This window comes from Lissotriton helveticus, chromosome 5_1, assembly GCF_964261635.1.
Source record: "Lissotriton helveticus chromosome 5_1, aLisHel1.1, whole genome shotgun sequence".
Lineage (NCBI taxonomy): Eukaryota > Metazoa > Chordata > Amphibia > Caudata > Salamandridae > Lissotriton > Lissotriton helveticus.
In genome coordinates, this window is record NC_136065.1 from 1,941,687,235 (window position 1) to 1,941,705,610 (window position 18,376).

An 18,376-nucleotide genomic window follows, 5' to 3' on the forward strand; every position below is an offset into this window, starting at 1 on the left:
GTAAAAATTACTATTCTAACTCCAGTGGGTGCAACGATAGGGTAAGTGTTGGATAGTGTAAGGGTATTATGCGTTGTAATGTTATGCGTTGTAATGGTATGGGTTGTAATGACATGCGTTGTAGTGGTATGCGTTGTAGTGTCATGCAATGTAATGGTTTGTAATGGCATGCGATGTAATGGATGTTGCGTTGTAAAAGTTGCGTTGTAAAGGTTGTTTCCCCTCCTTGATCCACCTAAGTGCATTCAGGCAGACTGCTCTGTTTGATCCTCCTAAGTGCACTCAGACAGCAGCACCCTGCACGCCTTAATCTACCTATGTGCACCCAGGCAGACTGCACTCCTTAATCCACCTATCTGCACTCAGGCACCCTGCACTCCTTAATCCACCTATGTGCACCCAGGCAGACTGCACTCCTTAATTCACCTATGTGCACTCATGCAGACTGCACTCCTTAATGCACCTATGTGCACTTAGGCAGACTGCACTCCTTAATCCAACTCTGTGCACTCAGGCAGCTTGCACTCTTTAATTCACCTAGTTGTAGTCGGGCAGGCTGCGCTCCTTAATCCAACTCTGTGCACTCAGGCAGCCTGCACTCCTTAATCCACCTCTGTGCACTCAGGCAGCCTGCACTCCCTAATCCACCTCTGTGCACTCAGGCAGCCTGCACTCCCTAATCCACCTCTGTGCACTCAGGCAGACTGCACTCCTTAATTTACTATGCTCTCTCAAGCAGACTGCAATCCTTAATCCACCTCTGTGCACTCAGACAGACTGTGCTCCTTTATCCATCTAGGTGCACTCAGGCAGGCTGCGCTCCTTAATCTACCCCGTTCACTTAGGCAGACTGCACTACTTAATGCATCTATGTGCACTTAGGCAGACTGCACTCCTTTATCCACCTATGTGCACCCAGGCAGCCTCCACTCCTTAATCCATCTCAGTGCACTCAGGCAGACTGCACTCCTTTATCCACCTATGTGCACCCAGGAAGGCTGCACTCCTTACTCCATCTATGTGCACTCAGGCAGCCTGCACTCCTTAATCCATCTATGTGCACTCAGGCAGACTGCACTCCTTTATCCACCTATGTGCACCCAGGTAGGCTGCACTTCTTAATCCACCTATGTGCACTCAGGCAGACTGCACTCCTTAATCCATCTATGTGCACTCAGGCAGCCTGCACTCCTTAATCCATCTCTGTGCACTCAGGCAGAATGCACTCCTTTATCCACCTATGTGCACCCAGGAAGGCTGCACTCCTTACTCCATCTATGTGCGCTCAGGCAGCCTGCACTCCTTAATCCATCTATGTGCACTCAGCCAGACTGCACTCCTTTATCCACCTATGTGCACCCAGGTAGGCTGCACTTCTTAATCCACCTATGTGCACTCAGGCAGACTGCACTCCTTAATCTACTATGTTCTCTCAGGCAGACTGCATTCCTTAATCCACCTCTGTGCACTTCGACAGACAGCACTCCTTAATCCACCTCAGTGCACTCAGGCAGACTGTGCTCCTTAATCCACCTAGGTGCCCTCAGGCAAGATGCGCTCCTTATTCCACCTCTGTGCACTCAAGCAGACTGCTCTGTTTGATCCACCTAAGTGCACTCAGGCAGCCTGCACTCCTTAATCCACCTATGTGCACCCAGGCAGACTGCACTCCGCAATCCACCTAGACTGCACTCCTCAATCTACCTCTTTGTACTCAGGCAGAATGCACTCCTTAATCCACCTATATGCACTCGGGCGGACTGCACTCTTTAATCTACTATATTCTCTCAAGCAGACTGCATTCCTTAATCCACCTCTGTGCACTTCGACAGGCAGCACTCCTTAATCCACCTCAGTGCACTCAGGCAGACTGTGCTCCTTAATCCACCTAGGTGCCCTCAGGCAAGCTGCACTCCTTATTCCACCTCTGTGCACTCAAGCAGACTGCTCTGTTTGATCCACCTAAGTGCACTCAGGCAGCCTGCACTCCTTAATCCACCTATGTGCACCCAGGCAGACTGCACTCCGCAATCCACCTAGACTGCACTCCTCAATCTACCTCTGTGTACTCAGGCAGAATGCACTCCTTAATTCACCTATGTGCACTCCGGCAGCCTGCACTCCTTAATCCACCTTTGTGCACCCAGGTAGCCTGCACTCCTTTATCCACCTACAGGCACTCTGCAGACTGCACTCCTTAATCCACCTCTGGGCACCCAGAGAGCCTGCACTCCTTAATCCACCTCTGTGCACTCTGGCTGCCTGCACTCCTTAATTCACCTATGTGCACTCAGGCAGCCTGCACTCCTTAATCCACCTTTGTGCACCCAGGTAGCCTGCACTCCTTTATCCACCCACAGGCACTCGGCAGACTGCCCTCCTTAATCCACCTCTGTGCACCCAGAGAGCATGCACTCCTTAATCCACCTATGTGCACTCCGGCAGCCTGCACTCCTTAATCCAGCTATGTGCACTCCAGCTGCCTGCACTCCTTAATTCACCTATGTGCACTCCGGCAGCCTGCACTCCTTAATCCACCTCTGTGCACTCAGGCAGCCTGCACTCTTTAATCCACCTCTGTGCACTCAGGCAGCCTGCACTCTTTAATCCATCTCTGTGCACTCCGGCAGCCTGCACGCCATAATCCATCTATCTCTGCGGGCGGGCTGCCCTATATATACAGGGCTGAGTTAATGAGTAAGGACTCTGCTAGATCTACCTGTATGTGCACTGAGGCTGACTGATGCTCTCTTTAATTTACCTGCGCACTGACCACTCCCCTCTTTATTGCACCTGCCTGTGCCCGAAGCTTCCTTTATCTTGCCTGAGCAGTGACCTACCCATCTCATTATTTTATCTTCTTGTGCACCAAAGCGTACTCTCTACCTATCTGGCCAGGACACCATTATAGGTTATCATGCGCTCTACATATGAAAAATAACTAAAATAAATATCCATGCTTTAAAGCGATCCAGTGCTCACCAGTATGCGCTCTGAAGCGGACTGAACCCCTTCTACATGTCTGTGCATTAAAGAGCACTTTCATCAACCCATCCATGCACTAAAGCAAACAAACATACTCCAGGTCTGTCTGTGCACTGAAGCGCATTGTCCCCTTCATACCCCATCTACATCGATCTGTGCCCTATAGCATACTGGCCATCCAAAATCTAGCTGTCCCACTCCCCCAAAAATCTGTCTGCATGTTTATAAACAGTGGTGCCCAATCACCGAGCTAGATTTACCTAAATCACACTGCCTTCACCCCAAACAATCTGTACCTTAATGACTGCTGGCACCGCCCCTCTTTGATCTTCCCCTGCTGTAAGACAGCTCAGCTGATCAGTGCCTACATGGTTGATATATGTGCGCATCCTGAAGGTTATATGTTCAAACTGTGCAAGGTGCACTCCGCCTTTCATTCTGCTGAGGTCGATGAAACGAGCGCCATTGAGCTGGGTGATAATTAATAACACCTGTTTTCAGCCCCTAGAGGCCAGACAAAATGGTGCACTGCGCAGTATTGTGGTTGGGCGCATAGCTGCCCTCTCTGGGCCTACTTGCCTGTGCAGTAAGGCGCACTGAGTGTAATAGGAGGATGATCTGTTAAAGGGGAGCATGTGTGTCCCTCACGGCATTTTTGCAGGTTGGCACAAGTGTGTGCTTGCACCGGAAGTGGGCCTGGCCATGAACACTGAATGCCACTCACAGCAAAAGGTGAATTTCAGCAGAAAAGGACATACTTTGAGAGCAAGCTGCACTGTTTTGGCAGCTTTCAATGTGACACAACTGTGCACAAGAATCACCGATTGAACCCTTAAAATCCTCATTGTGTCTGTAGTGCCAGCTTCAGCAATCACCTTACTGAGGAGAGGAGTGAAGCTAGGGTGACCAACTCCCTCTAGGCCATTTTGGAAAGTGTTTCTAGTTCTGGGCTTTTGGGCGATAAACTAATGCCTTCTGGGTGTTGAGGTATTGTTTTTTCTTGCACAATTTACATTAACGCACCTGGCAATGGTTTCTAGGTAAAAGTTCTGGACTGGAGACAGTTTCCGTAATGGCCTGGAGTGAAGTGGTGACCTTAAGTGAAGCCATGCTGGTGCTGAACACATGAGAGTTGATTAACCAGATGCAAAGAAACAAGCACTGGCAAAGACAATGGGTTTTGGTTTAATTTCCTAACACATGCATTGTGAGCACACGAGTGAGAGACACATGGGAGAGAGTCAGCAGGAGGGGACAGAGAAGGCAATAGTTGTAAAGTAGTGGTTCATTCAAGCACTACAGTGAAGGTAGAAGGATACACCCAACCGTCCAATGGCATTATGTGAGAGATGAATCTGCCCTTAGTCTAACCAAAGGCATGAGTGACAAGGTCTAAGCCTATGGCTGAAAGAGGCTGGTCGAAAAAATCCAATGGTTAAAAAAGGGAGGACAAGAGTCCACCTTCGGTAGATTGTAAGAAATAGGTTAATGTGACAGCTGTGATAGGGTGAGGATGTAGCCTTACGGCTAGAGCGGTCGACCTCAAAGCTGGGGAACCGGGTTCGAGTCTCGGCAACAACGCTCAACATCCTGTGATTCAGGGCAAATCACTTAATCTCCCGTGCCTAACAAAAATGAATGTGTCCTCATGTAACGAAACTGGTGCTCATGTAAAGTGCTCTGATACCCGATGTCTCGTGTATAGTGTGCGCTATATAAAACTCTAAAAAAAACGAAAAAACAGACTTAAACGGCCAAAGAGGCAGAATAAACAGGCTAGGATTGAGTTATTTCATATGTAATTATTGATGGCATAGACCTATCATGTGTAGCAACTTTAGATACTGTCAAATAACAGGATATTGTTCTATCACTATCAACTATGGGTGGCGGTGGCCGCAATGTTTCGCAGGAAGTCTTTCCAACACCCTTCATCAGGGTATTGATGTCATTGTAAAAGAGGTAAACACTTTGATTCACTTTTTAAGAGGGAGAGAAAAATTATCAAAGTGAAAATAATCTTCTATTGTAGCTGGTTTTCCAAATATAGTGAAGGTAATTACATACACCAATGTTTGCCTTGCTTCTCTACATACACAGCAGAGCATATGTGCAAAGTGATGCATTATTTTGTCGATATGAAGATGACTCTGTCTAATGCCAACTTCCAGAGATTTGCACTTGATGTGTTCGTACTGAGCACATTTGCAAAAATGCATGCTTATCCGAACATGAAGAATTGTTTTCCGGTAATGTAACTGTAACTCGCTTCAGCCATGTTTTCCTGGCCCGGCTAACACATGCCTAAATGAAGTGCCGTTTTCATTCATCTTTTAAGCCTTTCTTTCACATCTTGGCTCCTGAGATGAGGCTGTTGATTATTGTGCTCAGCCTAAAATGTTTCACTCTTGTTATGTTATGTTATATTGACTTGTATAGTGCACCAGTGAGGGTATCTAGGCGCTTGTTACAACTGAAGGCCCATTCTCATCTCAGCCCTCTAACACCAGTATGCTTCCTGTATCTGGCAGAACTGTTTCCAAAACCCTATAAATGTGTGTCCTGCCTTTTTATAAGCAGTGTGCTTTGCTCTCAGCTTCCTAGGGGATTCCCTGGTTGGGTGGACCTGTAACTCTCAGAACATGTCTTTTTTTGTTAATAAACCCTTTAAGACTACGATTGATGTGTAAGACGCTTATCGTAGACGTTAGTTATTGAATGTTTGAACATATGTTGGAATACGGATCATCTCTTCATGTAAGCTCTGCTGTACATCACTGCTATAATATATGCCTTGGAGGCTGTTCGGGGGAGTGACTCTGAGCGGAGAACTAACTTCCATATGCAGTAGGCAGAAAGCAAAAGAGGCCGGGATTCAGGTCATAGTTCAAGGCTTTAGACGTGCTGATGTGGGCCAGTTTGATGCTGCTCAACTTGAAGATTGTCCTCGGTGCCCCCATACCTTTCTTTACAAGTCAGGGCCACACGGTAAAAGTGGGTATCGCCTGGCCAATAGGTACCTTAATTATCTACTAACAATGTCACAACGTCACAGATTTGGGTTGAAGTACTTTTGAATAGGTGCATTGAATAAGCACTTGCAACTGCAGGATCAACTGCCAAGTCAGAAACATTTTAGTGTCTTTTGAGAGTATTTTGTAATAAGTCTTAGAAAAGCAGGCTGTTCATGTGAATATTGTTCAGTGCTTCCTTTCTGAGGAAAAGAAGGTGCAAATCCCCTGATAGCACTTCCGCGTGTTCCCATTCCCCACCCCTAGACTCCTTTTACCTGAAGTACAATGAGACCAACATTTGTACAAGAAACTCAACCAGGTTGACATTAGGGCTTCTTAGAGAAGACCTGCACATCACCAGAAGGATACTGGGAAAGTGCTGCCCGGGGGAACTCTGCCCCAAAGAGATGAGCCCTGTGAATTCCTTCTTTCGACAAGCCCCTCACCTCATGTCTCATCCCTGGGCCATACGTTTTATCTGAGACACTCTGCCATGCTGAACTGTCTGTTCAGCAATGGCTAGGTGAGGCCTGGTGGAGCACCTAGGGCAAGCAAGTTAGAGAAGGGGCAAGCGAAAGTGACAAAATATCCCTAAAGTGGAAGGTGGCTGTAAAATAACACAGCTGAGCTTATGAGTATTGTTTGACCCTAAAACACAGCACTCTGAACCTAAACTATAATAGCCAGGGTCACTGGAATGATGAGATTCTGAAGCCACTGCTTTATTCCATCATCTGCTGCATAATTTGCAGATTAAAAAAAAAATGTTGTTTCTAGCTCAAGCAGATCCAAAGTTATTCAAAACGCGGGTGCACTTGTTCCCGTGCAGCTGAAGGTTGATTAGTCACCTTTCAGCCGCCTATTGCTGTGATTGGTTGTTAAACTGGTACTAATTTAGTGAAATCTTTGACCAAACAATGTTACAATGTGTAAAAATTAAAAAATAATGAAGCAATACTATCACAAAATGTGTTGCATTATGCCGCATAATTGGCCTTTTCATGGCGCATAATTTGGTCCTCCACTGACGCATAATTCTAGTGGCTCTGATAATAGCAAATGATCTCAAAACCACACCACACGCTGTATCCTGTTTGATGAAAATGCTGGTGAACTGCACCACTCTGGCTAAATTGCAGGTTTGCAAAACAAAATGCGCCACATCCCAGGGAATAAGAAATTACAAAAAGACTGGTTACTTCTCAACTGTACAAGAAGCATTGGTCAGTGGTGCAGTGCCCTGCTGAGACATCCATAGATTCTCAGGTAGATGGGGTCTTTGAGACTCAATTCATAGCAGCTGCCACGAAGGCAGCTGTAATGGTAAAGGAGCAATGCTCGTATCATTTAGATATCAGCACTACCGGCCCAGCGTCTACTCACCTCTCACTACAATATATTTGCCAGCCGCCATGAAGCACTAGAGAAGGAGGCAGAGTGAGTGAGTGAGTGTGAGAGTGTGTGTGTGTGTGTGTGTGAGTATGTGTGTGTGTGTGTGGGTGTCTATGTGTGTGTGCAGTGGTGGCCGATATCTATTGACAGTGGTGGAGCCGGTGGCAGGTACGCAGAGGCGGTGTGGGGGCACGGGCTGAGCACGGAGGTGGTGAGAAAAAAACGAAATACAACTTTCTTCATGCTGCTTCTACCGCCTCGCACCTCTGAGCTCCTCTGCTTCCTGGTCCCACCCGACACTGGGACAGCAGCCGACTCCCCATGCAATCCCGGCACTGCTCTCATGCTGCATGAGAGCAACGTTGGGATTGGCCTGAGCGGGCTGCTTTGACGCTCCGCTCAGGTCTATGCTGTTTCTCCAATCTGGATGTACAATACAGCCAGGCTGGAGAAATTTTAATGGGCATGTCTGTTTGGCCAGCCTAAGATGGCCGGCCAAACAGACATGCCCAGTTAGTAGTGCACATCACTCCACCCCCTCACATTGCCCGGCCCGCTCCGCCATCCTCTCACACGCTGGCTCAGCCAGCAGCCGAAAAATAAAACAATAATGTTTTATTTTTTGGTTGCTGGCTGACCCAGTGGGGCGACACTCCTCCGCCGTTGCGGAGGAGCCACTGCTGTGTGTGTGTGTCACTCATGGGTGGTAGCCACAATAAGGTAAAGTGATTAGGCCCGACTCAGTGGTCTTCAATCTTTTTAATGCCGTACCCCCCGCCCCCAGTGGAAGAAATAATCATTGGGCCCCCATCAAAAATCTTCACAAATATTCTATTACTCTGGCAATGTCTAAATATATCTGGACTTATTTAAACATTGCAGTTAAGTTCTGTAACCGTTTGAGAAATGCAATCAGATACATGATTGCCAAACATACTATTCTGGTCAGACAGGCCTTACTGACGTTTAAAAGTATCCACAGTGTGATTATTAGAAATGGGGGTTCTGAAGAACATTTGGAGTCCCTTCCCTTTTGACACCTTCTCCCAGCCAGGATATAAATGACAAAAGATGTTAGCGATGGCCCATTACAGTGCGGCTTACTGTCGCTCATTTGTTTCTGCTGAAAACAAAGCCCTGCTATCAGCATTATGTTACTCTTGGCGAGAGCCTGGCGCCCTCCCTCCTCTCATTTGAGGATCCCCTAGGGGGCCCGACCCCCAGTTTGAGGATTTATTTATTTATTTATTTATTGCCATTTATAAAGCACGACAAATACCCGCAGGATCACTGGAGTAGGAGGAGGATGAGAACGAGGTAGAGGTGATGGCAACATAGCCCAGCACTGCATGAGTGGGAGCAATGGTGCAGGAACTGACCTGGACAGGTGCTCTCTGCAGGTGGTGGTTACAGGAGAAGGGGTTTAGTGTGTAAACCATGTGCCTGAGTGTGTTTTCCTGTGCATGCTGCTATGTATCTTTGCAAAAATAAATGGCCTATTAGGGATAATTGTACTTAATATTAGTCAACAACAAAATTACTGTTGGAATGTCATAAAGATTCGACAAAGGCACTTCAACCAAACGTTATACTGAACAAACTGTTCCAAAAAGCTGCGATCTCTGGTTGTTGTTTATTTTTTATATTTTTATTTTCTTAACACAAAATAACCTTTGACACTGTGTCTTGTAATACAAAAAATGTTTTTTTTAACCAATACCAAACAGTATCACCAATTTACACTCTTCCTTATTTGTTTTTGAAAGCAAATTGAAGACCCACTGCTTTTTTGTTCATTTTAGGTTCGCCTTCATAGTCGTCCACGAATGTGAACAATTATCACTCAATGTAGTATCCAAGACTTTGTCAAATATTTATGACATTTCGACAGTAAAGTTAATTCTGTTGTTGACTAAATAATAAGTTCAATTATCCCTCATAGGCCATTTCTTTTTGCAACATTATTATCCCAGGCCTTAGAGGGTTACTGGGCTTCCCCCCTAGTTACATATGCTGTTGTGTATCTGCCGCTCACTCTCTGGCAATGCTTTACAAGGCATGAAAAGGGTGCAGGGGGTGTCAAAGGGGTGTGATCAAGGAACCGTAACCACGAACCCTCTAGAAGTTACTTAGCCAAAGTAATCAAGCTTCAGGCCTAAATGAAGTGCTTGGCTGTTCTACCGTGTAAGCAACACAGATCTTTCTCCAGATGTCGTCTGCGCATCACAGCAGTCTCTTTGGCACAGTGTAGGAAGTAGCTTCCTATGATTGTCCCACCACATGCACTGTTCCACCTTTAAAGGTGGTAAACACCACATAACGTGCTCACTTCTAATGCAGTTTCCAACACTTTCCTTTTCAGCTAGTCTGTAAAATCTCTCTCACAACATGGCTCCAATTCAAACTTTCCATGAAAAAACAAGAAATAACAGTGTGGTTCCTCCTAAACCATCATGGTGACCTCTGCAGCCTGTACTCTTATCACATCCCAACCTAACACGGCAATACTACTTCCTGTATGTTATTTATTGTATCCTCTGTCATCTACTTTCTGTTTCTTCCCATAGGAGGAGCTGTAACCCTCAGTACCATGCATAGCAAATGCGGGTTTCCCCTTCTGGTTACTTACTCCCGGTTTTCTGTGTTTTTCTGCTTCATCCACTGTAATTCCATTCGATCTCAGAGATAGAAAAGGATACCAGCAACAGCAGCTGTTGAGAAACTAGATGCAGCCCTTGGACTCTGGCGGCTCGTGATTTTCCTGTGTTTAGTCCAAGTACTCTTCAATGTTCTGGCGACCCAACTAAACTAAAGGAAATTCTGGATTCTCTTTTGATCCACTCTACCTTTTGAATTTGTTTCTGACTGCTTCAAGGTGGGGGACCTTAGTGCCTCTGGGGCAGCCTTGGCTTGGGTCACTCCATTAGTGGTAGAGTTAAATCCATGCCTGGATAATTGTGCTACCCTCCTGAGTTCATTTAAAAAGACATTTGAGAGACCAGCCAGGCAATTCTCTGCTGAAGAGACGCTGTGTGACATACATCAAGGGGATGCTGATGTCCTAACACGTGTTCCATTTTTGCCAGCTGGCTCCTGAGACCACATGAGTGTAAAGAGCCCAGGTGACACTTTTCTGGGTGCAGCGAGGGGATTTACAGGAGAGGTAAAGGATGAATTAGTGCTTTAACTGAACCCGTGCCCTTATTATAGTTGATAGAAACAGCCCTATCTATCTGCTGGAATGCTAGAATTAGAGATGAAAGACTTGATCCTCTCCAGTTACCTCAACCTTCTTCACCCGGAAGAACAAGTCCAGTTCTGGAACCCATCTGGTCCTCATCTACGCCAATATAGGTTGTGTGAGTGCCAAGTTCCTCCTCAACAATTCTCTACTTTGGACATCTTGCCTGGCTGGAAAATGTCTATACTACAAGGCTTTTGCCTCCATCAGTGGCCCTTCAAGTAGATACCTCTTGCTTCCATTTGATATTCTTAAGTGTTAAGCAATACAGGAACTGCAAGCCGAAGTTGCCCTTACTTCCGGCAGCTTCAACGAGAGAAGATGTTGCGTCCAGGTGGCGAAACAGCCTGCCACCTGATTTGTATTTTGAGCCTCTCTCTGTTTTTTTTGTTAATGTATCTAAACATATCATATATTATACTACCATTTCAACAAAGAACACCTCCACTTAAATCAAGACAGACGTTTTGGCGTACCCAATTCTGGTTTCAATTCTGACATTATGATATTCTGAAAATATGAGATTGTGAATTAAACAGTGGCGGCTCCAGGTAACGCTGTGGGGCGGCGGGGCCTGGGGCGGCGCTGGGTGGAGGGTAGTGAAGTGTGACATATGACCGGAAAATGGAGGGTAAATAAATAAATAAAATCACTTACTTTGTGCTCGCAGCTTCGGCGACTTGGCGATGCTGCGAGCTCAAAGTAAGTGTTTTTATTTCTTTACTCTCCACTTTCTGGTCGTATGTCACACTCCACTACCCTCCCCCCCCCCCACCCAGCCCCACCCCTGGCCCGCCTATCCACCCCACAGCGTTACATATGCAAGCCGCCACTGGAATTAAACAATATAAAGGTCTGTGTAAGGGGAAGCATCTTGAATGTTTCAACCACTCCCTTTCTCTGCAATCTCTCCCTCTGCACTAGCCACTTATTCAATTGTTCTCCCCTCATCTTTCCCTGAAGTTCTTACATCTGCATGTCTTATACTATTCTCCATCTCTGTTTTTTCGCTGTCTTCTTCTGCATGTAATCCGTTTCCTTTATTTCCTCATCTTCTCTCTTTACGTCTCACGCACTCGAATAGTTATCAATGGTGCAGCAGGGGCTGTGGCACCAGGACCCAAAGGAGTGAGGGGCCCACTGCACCATGGTTATGGCTGCTACTACCCAACGGAGAACCAGGGGACATCCTCTACAGAGAGGCCAAATGTGCATGTAGTCTGACCACCTTCATGACCCATTGATAGCACTGCTATCAACCTCAACTCTAAGGCTCTCAGTCGTGTCAGGTCAGGAATGTCCATCTATATCCTGGAGTCACCTAGACACCAAGATGCGACTCCGTTGAAAGTTTGCGCTGTACAAGATTCATATGTTACGTGAAAAACAAAACTATCAAAACACAACATCTGGGAAACAGAGATAGTCTTAGGGAATGGGGGCACATATAATAGGCAACATGGAGTGGGACGTGAAAAGAAGCAGGATTAGCATCGCTGACGTGGATCACTATATGGGTTCTTGCACTCATTTAGAGTCAGAAATCAGGGCGGGAAAAACTCCACTTTCAGTTGTTTACAATTCTGCCCATTTGAAAGACTTGAACCTGCTCAACAACATCCTTCTATTTTGTTTTCGGTGAAAATAACGAGAGATCATAGCCATTCTTTGATGAAATATTCACGTACAAACATGAATATAGGGTTGATGGGGACCAGTTTAATATTCCTTTTATTATTATTTAATATTACTTCCAGTCCAACCTCACTTGCATGACCCGCCTGTGGTGACGGTCTAGTTGTCGCCGACTAGTGCCGGAACCGGAAGGTGAGAACAGGAACCGGAAGGCGGCCATTTTGTGTGGCGCCAGTCGGGCTCAGCCAGAGTCACGTAGTCCCGGCGCTCCGGGGAATACATTACTTAAACAAATATCCCCTGGGCTCCGAGTGTTATTGGTGCAAGCAGGGTTCCTACAATGGCGACGAGGCGGGACCAGAGGCAGTAATAACCAGAACGAAAAAAAAACTAATAGGAACACACCAGCACCGGAGCATCAGGTGCAAATCCCGGAGCGCGGCAGAGGGCAATCGGCGGATCAACAGCCTAACACGCAGCAGTACCCGCAACGCTCCACACTACCGGAGTGGTACTACATTGCACCGACTACGAAACGAGGGTTACCACCCCGGCGAAGGGGCGGCCCGAAGTGAATAGCGCGGGACAAGAGTAAACAGCGCGCAGAACCGGAGCAACGCGGCAAGCCCAGCACCATAGGCGGGAAAGAGGAGGAAGCACTGTCCACCACCTAACCGACCCCCCAGCCACGGCACGCTGGCGCATCAGCAGGAGCGGGGTAAGGGGCCTAGCAAGGTGGACAGGGGTGGACCACAAGCGAACCCAGCAACTGAAGGGGCTGCAGGAGGCACAGACAGCGGAGAGAACAAGGAGGAGGACGGAGACGCCAAACAAGCACCTGGCAGCCCGCCCAACCATACTGTTCCCGCCCAGGCAGGCCCGAGGGGCAACGGAAGGATGGCGACACCGTCCACTTCTCTCACCCACATGGTGCCCTTCCTTCCAAAAAGAGGAGAACCCACGATGCCTTAGGAAGATTGGAAGCGGTATTTCCTAAATTACCTGGAGGCACTGGAGGACGAAAGTGAAGCCGCGTACACGAGCCCGAGGAGAAGGAAGATACTACTACATAATCTGGGACCAGAAGGACTGAGAGTGTTTGACACCATAGTCAAAGGTCCAAGGGATGCGACAGATACGGATGTATTCAGACATGCCATAGAGGACCTGGATGCGCACTACAGGCCTGTGGTATGTGTGGCCATAGACAGATACCATTTTTTCCAGAGAAAACAGGAAAGCGGAGAGACTGTTGATGAGTACGTGGCGGCTCTGCAGAAGCTAGCACTTACGTGTAAATTTGGTACCCTCCACGACGACCTGGTAAGGGATCAAATCATAATGCATACGTCGAGCGCTCACATTCAAGAGAAACTATGGGTGAACGGCGACGCTCCCCTTAAAGAGGTCTGGGCCTTGGTGAAGAAGGCAGAGATGTCCAAGCGCTGTGCACAAGCAGCCAGGAAGGACACGGGAGGCACGCAAACGATCTGTAGAGTCATGATGCACAGCAAAGGAGACAAACCCAGGCAACGGGAACCACCCAGGAACCAAGACACCAGGAGAGGCCAACAGACAGCGGGAGCAACCCCAAAGACAGGAAGGGGAGGAAGACCAAGCTGCTACAGATGTGGAATCGCATCGCACTTGGGCAACGACAAAGTATGTCCAGCGTTTAGGGCAAAGTGTGCGTTCTGTGGTGTATTTGGTCATTATGAGAAGGTGTGCCGTCGGAAATCCAAGAGAGCCACCGTCAAATACATAGACCAAGGGGGTCTAGAGGAAGAAGAAGCGCAGGCAGAGGAGGAATACCTTGATGAAGTCCTCTACATCGACGCCCAAGTCCTGGACGTGGGATGTAAGGAGTCAGACAAACCAAGGCTCAACATGCACATAGGTGGGGTACAGATTGACATAATAGCAGACTCAGGAGCCCCCATCACGATTGTTCAAAGAAAGGTGTGGGAAGAGAAATTCATGACAAAATTAAAGGAAGAACTACGCTCCATGGATGTGAGACCAGTCACCTACACCGGACAGAGAATACCCATGGTGGGCTATTGCCCATTACTATTTGAATTCAAAGGACGTCAAGCCACCTGTAAACTGTATGTAGCTGAGAAGGGACCGTCGGTGCTCAGCTGGAAGGATCAAGGCGCGCTGGGGATCCAGCTGAATCCAGGGGGTGTAGAAAAAGTGTTGCTGATGAATACGGAGGAAGGACGAGAGGATGAAGCCTGGCACAGAGAGTATCCGAAAGTGTTCAGCGGACAAATAGGAGAATTGGCCAGGTTCAAGCACATGATACGGTTGAAAGAAGGAGCGAAACCTGTTATCCACAAGGTCCGAAACATTCCCTTCCGTTGCAGGGAGGCAGTACAAGAAGAACTCGAGAAAAGTGGTGTGATACAAGCCATAGTTAGCGCGGAATGGTTGTCGCCCTTGGTGGTGGCTGAAAAACCCAACGGGAAAGTGAGGCTATGTGTAGACCTCAGGGAACTTAATAAAAACATTCTAATAGACAAATTTCCACTCCCACGCATAAACGAGATGCTTCCTAGGACGAAAGGAATAAAGTGGTTCTCGACGGTGGACCTGTCCTCGGCCTACCATCAGGTAAAACTCCATCCCTCCAGCAGCCATCTTACGTCCTTCATAACACCTTTTGGATGTTACAAATTCGTGAGAATGCCGTTTGGATTGGCGTCTGCAGCGGCTGTATTTCAGAAGCTGATGCACAAACTCTTCCAAAAGGTGGAAGGAGTTCAATTCTTCCAAGATGATATCCTTGTAATGGGAAAATCCAAACAAGAGCACAATGAGAAACTGCACACTGTGCTACAAACATTACAAGAAAATGGACTCACCGCAGAGTGGACAAAGTGCAAATTTGGTGTGCCGTCAGTGACCTACCTGGGTCATGAAGTTAGCGAGAAAGGGATAGAGCCAACATGGAGGCGATAAGGAACGCGCCAGCCCCTGTGAAGAAAGAAGACGTCAGGTCGTTCCTGGGCATGGCTGAATTTTATAGTAAATTCATCCCCAACTTTGCCACCAAGACACACTGCCTGCGCCAATTGCTGAAGGAGAGGAACAGGTTCAAGTGGAACAAGGAAGAGCAGGAAGAATTTGAGGCCTTAAAGCAGGAAATGGGCGAGGCCATATCACTTAAAGGATTTGACCCGGCTGCAGAATCCATACTTACCACAGATGCCAGCGACCGGGGCCTGGGAGCAGTATTAATGCAAAGGTCAGACAAAGGAGAGCTATCAACAGTCAGCTTCGCGTCCAGATCCCTGGCACCAAATGAGGAGAAGTTCAGTGTCATCGAAAAAGAGATGCTAGCCGTGGTGTGGGCGATGGAACGCTTCCGACAATACGTGTGGGGGGCCAAGTTCTTGGTCCGCACAGACCATAAACCCTTAATAAAGGTCCTGACATCTAATGGACATGCGCATGCCACCCCGAGGGTAGCAAAAATGACACTAGGACTGTTAGACTTCGTGTACGAAGTGGAGTATATACCGGGGCCTCAGAACAAAGTAGCAGACTTCCTGAGCAGGGCAGCTGCCAAGAAAGGAACAGACGAACATGAGAAACCCGGATGGGAAGGCTACATGGTGGCGACCGTGCAGGACATAAAGCAAGTGATCAGTGCGCAGGAATGGGCAGAGGCGTACAGACTGGATGAAGACTTGGAAGTGTTAAAAGGGTATGTCATGCACGGGTGGCCGGAGAAGAGGCACCTGAACGAGACTTTGAGGAAGTACTGGGAAGTGAGAGACGAGCTGTCACTAGGGGAGGACCCCCTGTTCCTGCTCAGGGGTGACAAAGTCATTCCCCCCCCTGGACTCATAGAACACTTGATGGCGCTGTTACATGAAGGACACCAAGGGATCACGAAGACCAAAGCCCTAGCTAGACAGGCGTACTCGTGGCCGGCAATTGACGCTCAAGTGGAAAGGTATGTGAGAAATTGTGACGCCTGCTCCAAGGCAGACAAATCCCAAACCATGATGAGGCCACAGTTAGGGAAGTTCCCCGTGCCCGGAGGCCCGTGGGAGATGGTGTCCATTGACATCATAGGACCCATCCTGAACACTGAAGGAATACAGAAGTACGCTATGGTATTAATTGACAGGTACTCCAAGTGTCCGGAGGTAGAAGTGAAGGAAACAGTGGACACCGAAGCGGTACTAACGTTCTTGAATGCTATATTCATAAAGGAAGGTATCCCCAAGGTAATAACATGCGACAATGGGCCACAGTTCGTCTCAGCCAAATGGGAAGCCTTCATGTCCAGGAATGGGATAGAAGTCAAGCACACCCCCATATACCACCCAGCTGGAAATGGACTGGCCGAGCGTTTCAACCGGGTAATAATGGGGACGGTCCAAGCAGCCATAAGTGACGGGCAAGATTGGGAGAAGGAGTTACCCAAGATGCTATGGACCTACCGCATCACACCAGGCAGCACAGGCTACAGCCCCTTTAAAGTATTGAGGGGTAGAGAGCCTTTCACAAAAGATAACATCGCATGGAGGCAGATGGTAGTGCAGAGCAAATGGTCGCCGGCAATAGTAAAAAGGAATCTGGAGAAAGCACAAGAGACGTACACTGAACATTTCAACAAGAGACGCAATGTGCAAGGAGTGACACTGGAGAAAGGAGACTGGGTGAGAGTAAAAGTAGCGACCATGAGAAGGAAAAGAGAAAGCAAGTTCACACCGCCCCTGCAGGTTTTAGAACCATATGCCAGATCGGCGTTACTTAGCGATGGCAAGGTGTGGTCGCAGGACAGGATGGCGAAATGCAGCAAAATCCTGAGGTGGGGAGCGGGAGCAGACGGAGACGTGGAAGGAGATGAAGAGATGGTGAATGAGGAATGTCGAGGAAGGAGACAGGAGCATGTTGAAGGAATGGTACAGCAAGTGGAGGAGACAGAGAACGAACATGGTGGGAACGGCAGAGAGAGGGAGAAAGGAGGTAGTCCAAGCAGGAAAGGCAATGACGAAGAGAGGAATGAAGAGAAACTGGAAGGAACTGAGACACGAGGCTTATTCGCCGTCCCAGACACCCAAGGAGGCGGGGAGGATGAAGGAGTGGTGAGGACGAGAGTAGGAAGAATCGTGAGAACTCCCAAGAGGTTCAAGGACTTTAATATGGACATTAAGTAAGACTATTTTCTCCTGTTATGTGTTGTTAGTTGCATAAAGGGGGGAGATATGTGGTGACGGTCTAGTTGTCGCCGACTAGTGCCGGAACCGGAAGGTGAGAACAGGAACCGGAAGGCGGCCATTTTGTGTGGCGCCGGTCGGACTCAGCCAGAGTCACGTAGTACCAGCGCTCCGGGGAATAAATTACCTAAACAAATATCCCCTGGGCTCCGAGTGTTATTGGTGCAAGCAGGGTTCCTACACCGCCCCGCTTAAAGCCCTGCCCCTGCCATATCTGTACCATTTTTGGTCAGTATATTTCACTCTTGTGGTCCACTTCCTCCAAAATCTTTTTCAGAGGAGAACCTTCCCAAGCCTCCTTGGATAGAGTCGGACAGTAGCAACATGTTAATCCAGTTTATTCGATAAAGGCTCGCTCTGGTATGGAAACAAATGTTCAGGTGTATTCTGGATCCCAGTCCAGCAAACACCTTGCGAAAATGTACAGAAGAAAATGGCCATCATAAAACGATCCACTGAGCAACTTGCAGGCAAACCTTCAGATGGGCTCATGTTTGCACCTCTCTTTTGCCAGCTGATATCTTCCACTTTCCTGCATTTCTTTTGCAAATACCAGTGAGAGTGTTGTGGAACATGTTAGAGCAGCAGTTCTTAACCTTTTGATTTCTGTTGACCACAATGAATCACTACTGGAAGCCAGGGAAACAATACATAAGTATACATCAAACAAATATACAAATTATGTCATATTGTAATTTACAAACAAAACATATGTGAACTTTTCATTTATATTTCAATGAGAAAGTATGAGATATTCAAATTTTAGTTGTGTTTCTAAAAAATGAGGCAATATGCTAGACTTTTACATATCTAAGTCTTGTGCCCCTAATGCATGCTCTCTTTTAGTCTGCCCATACCAGTGATTTCTCAAT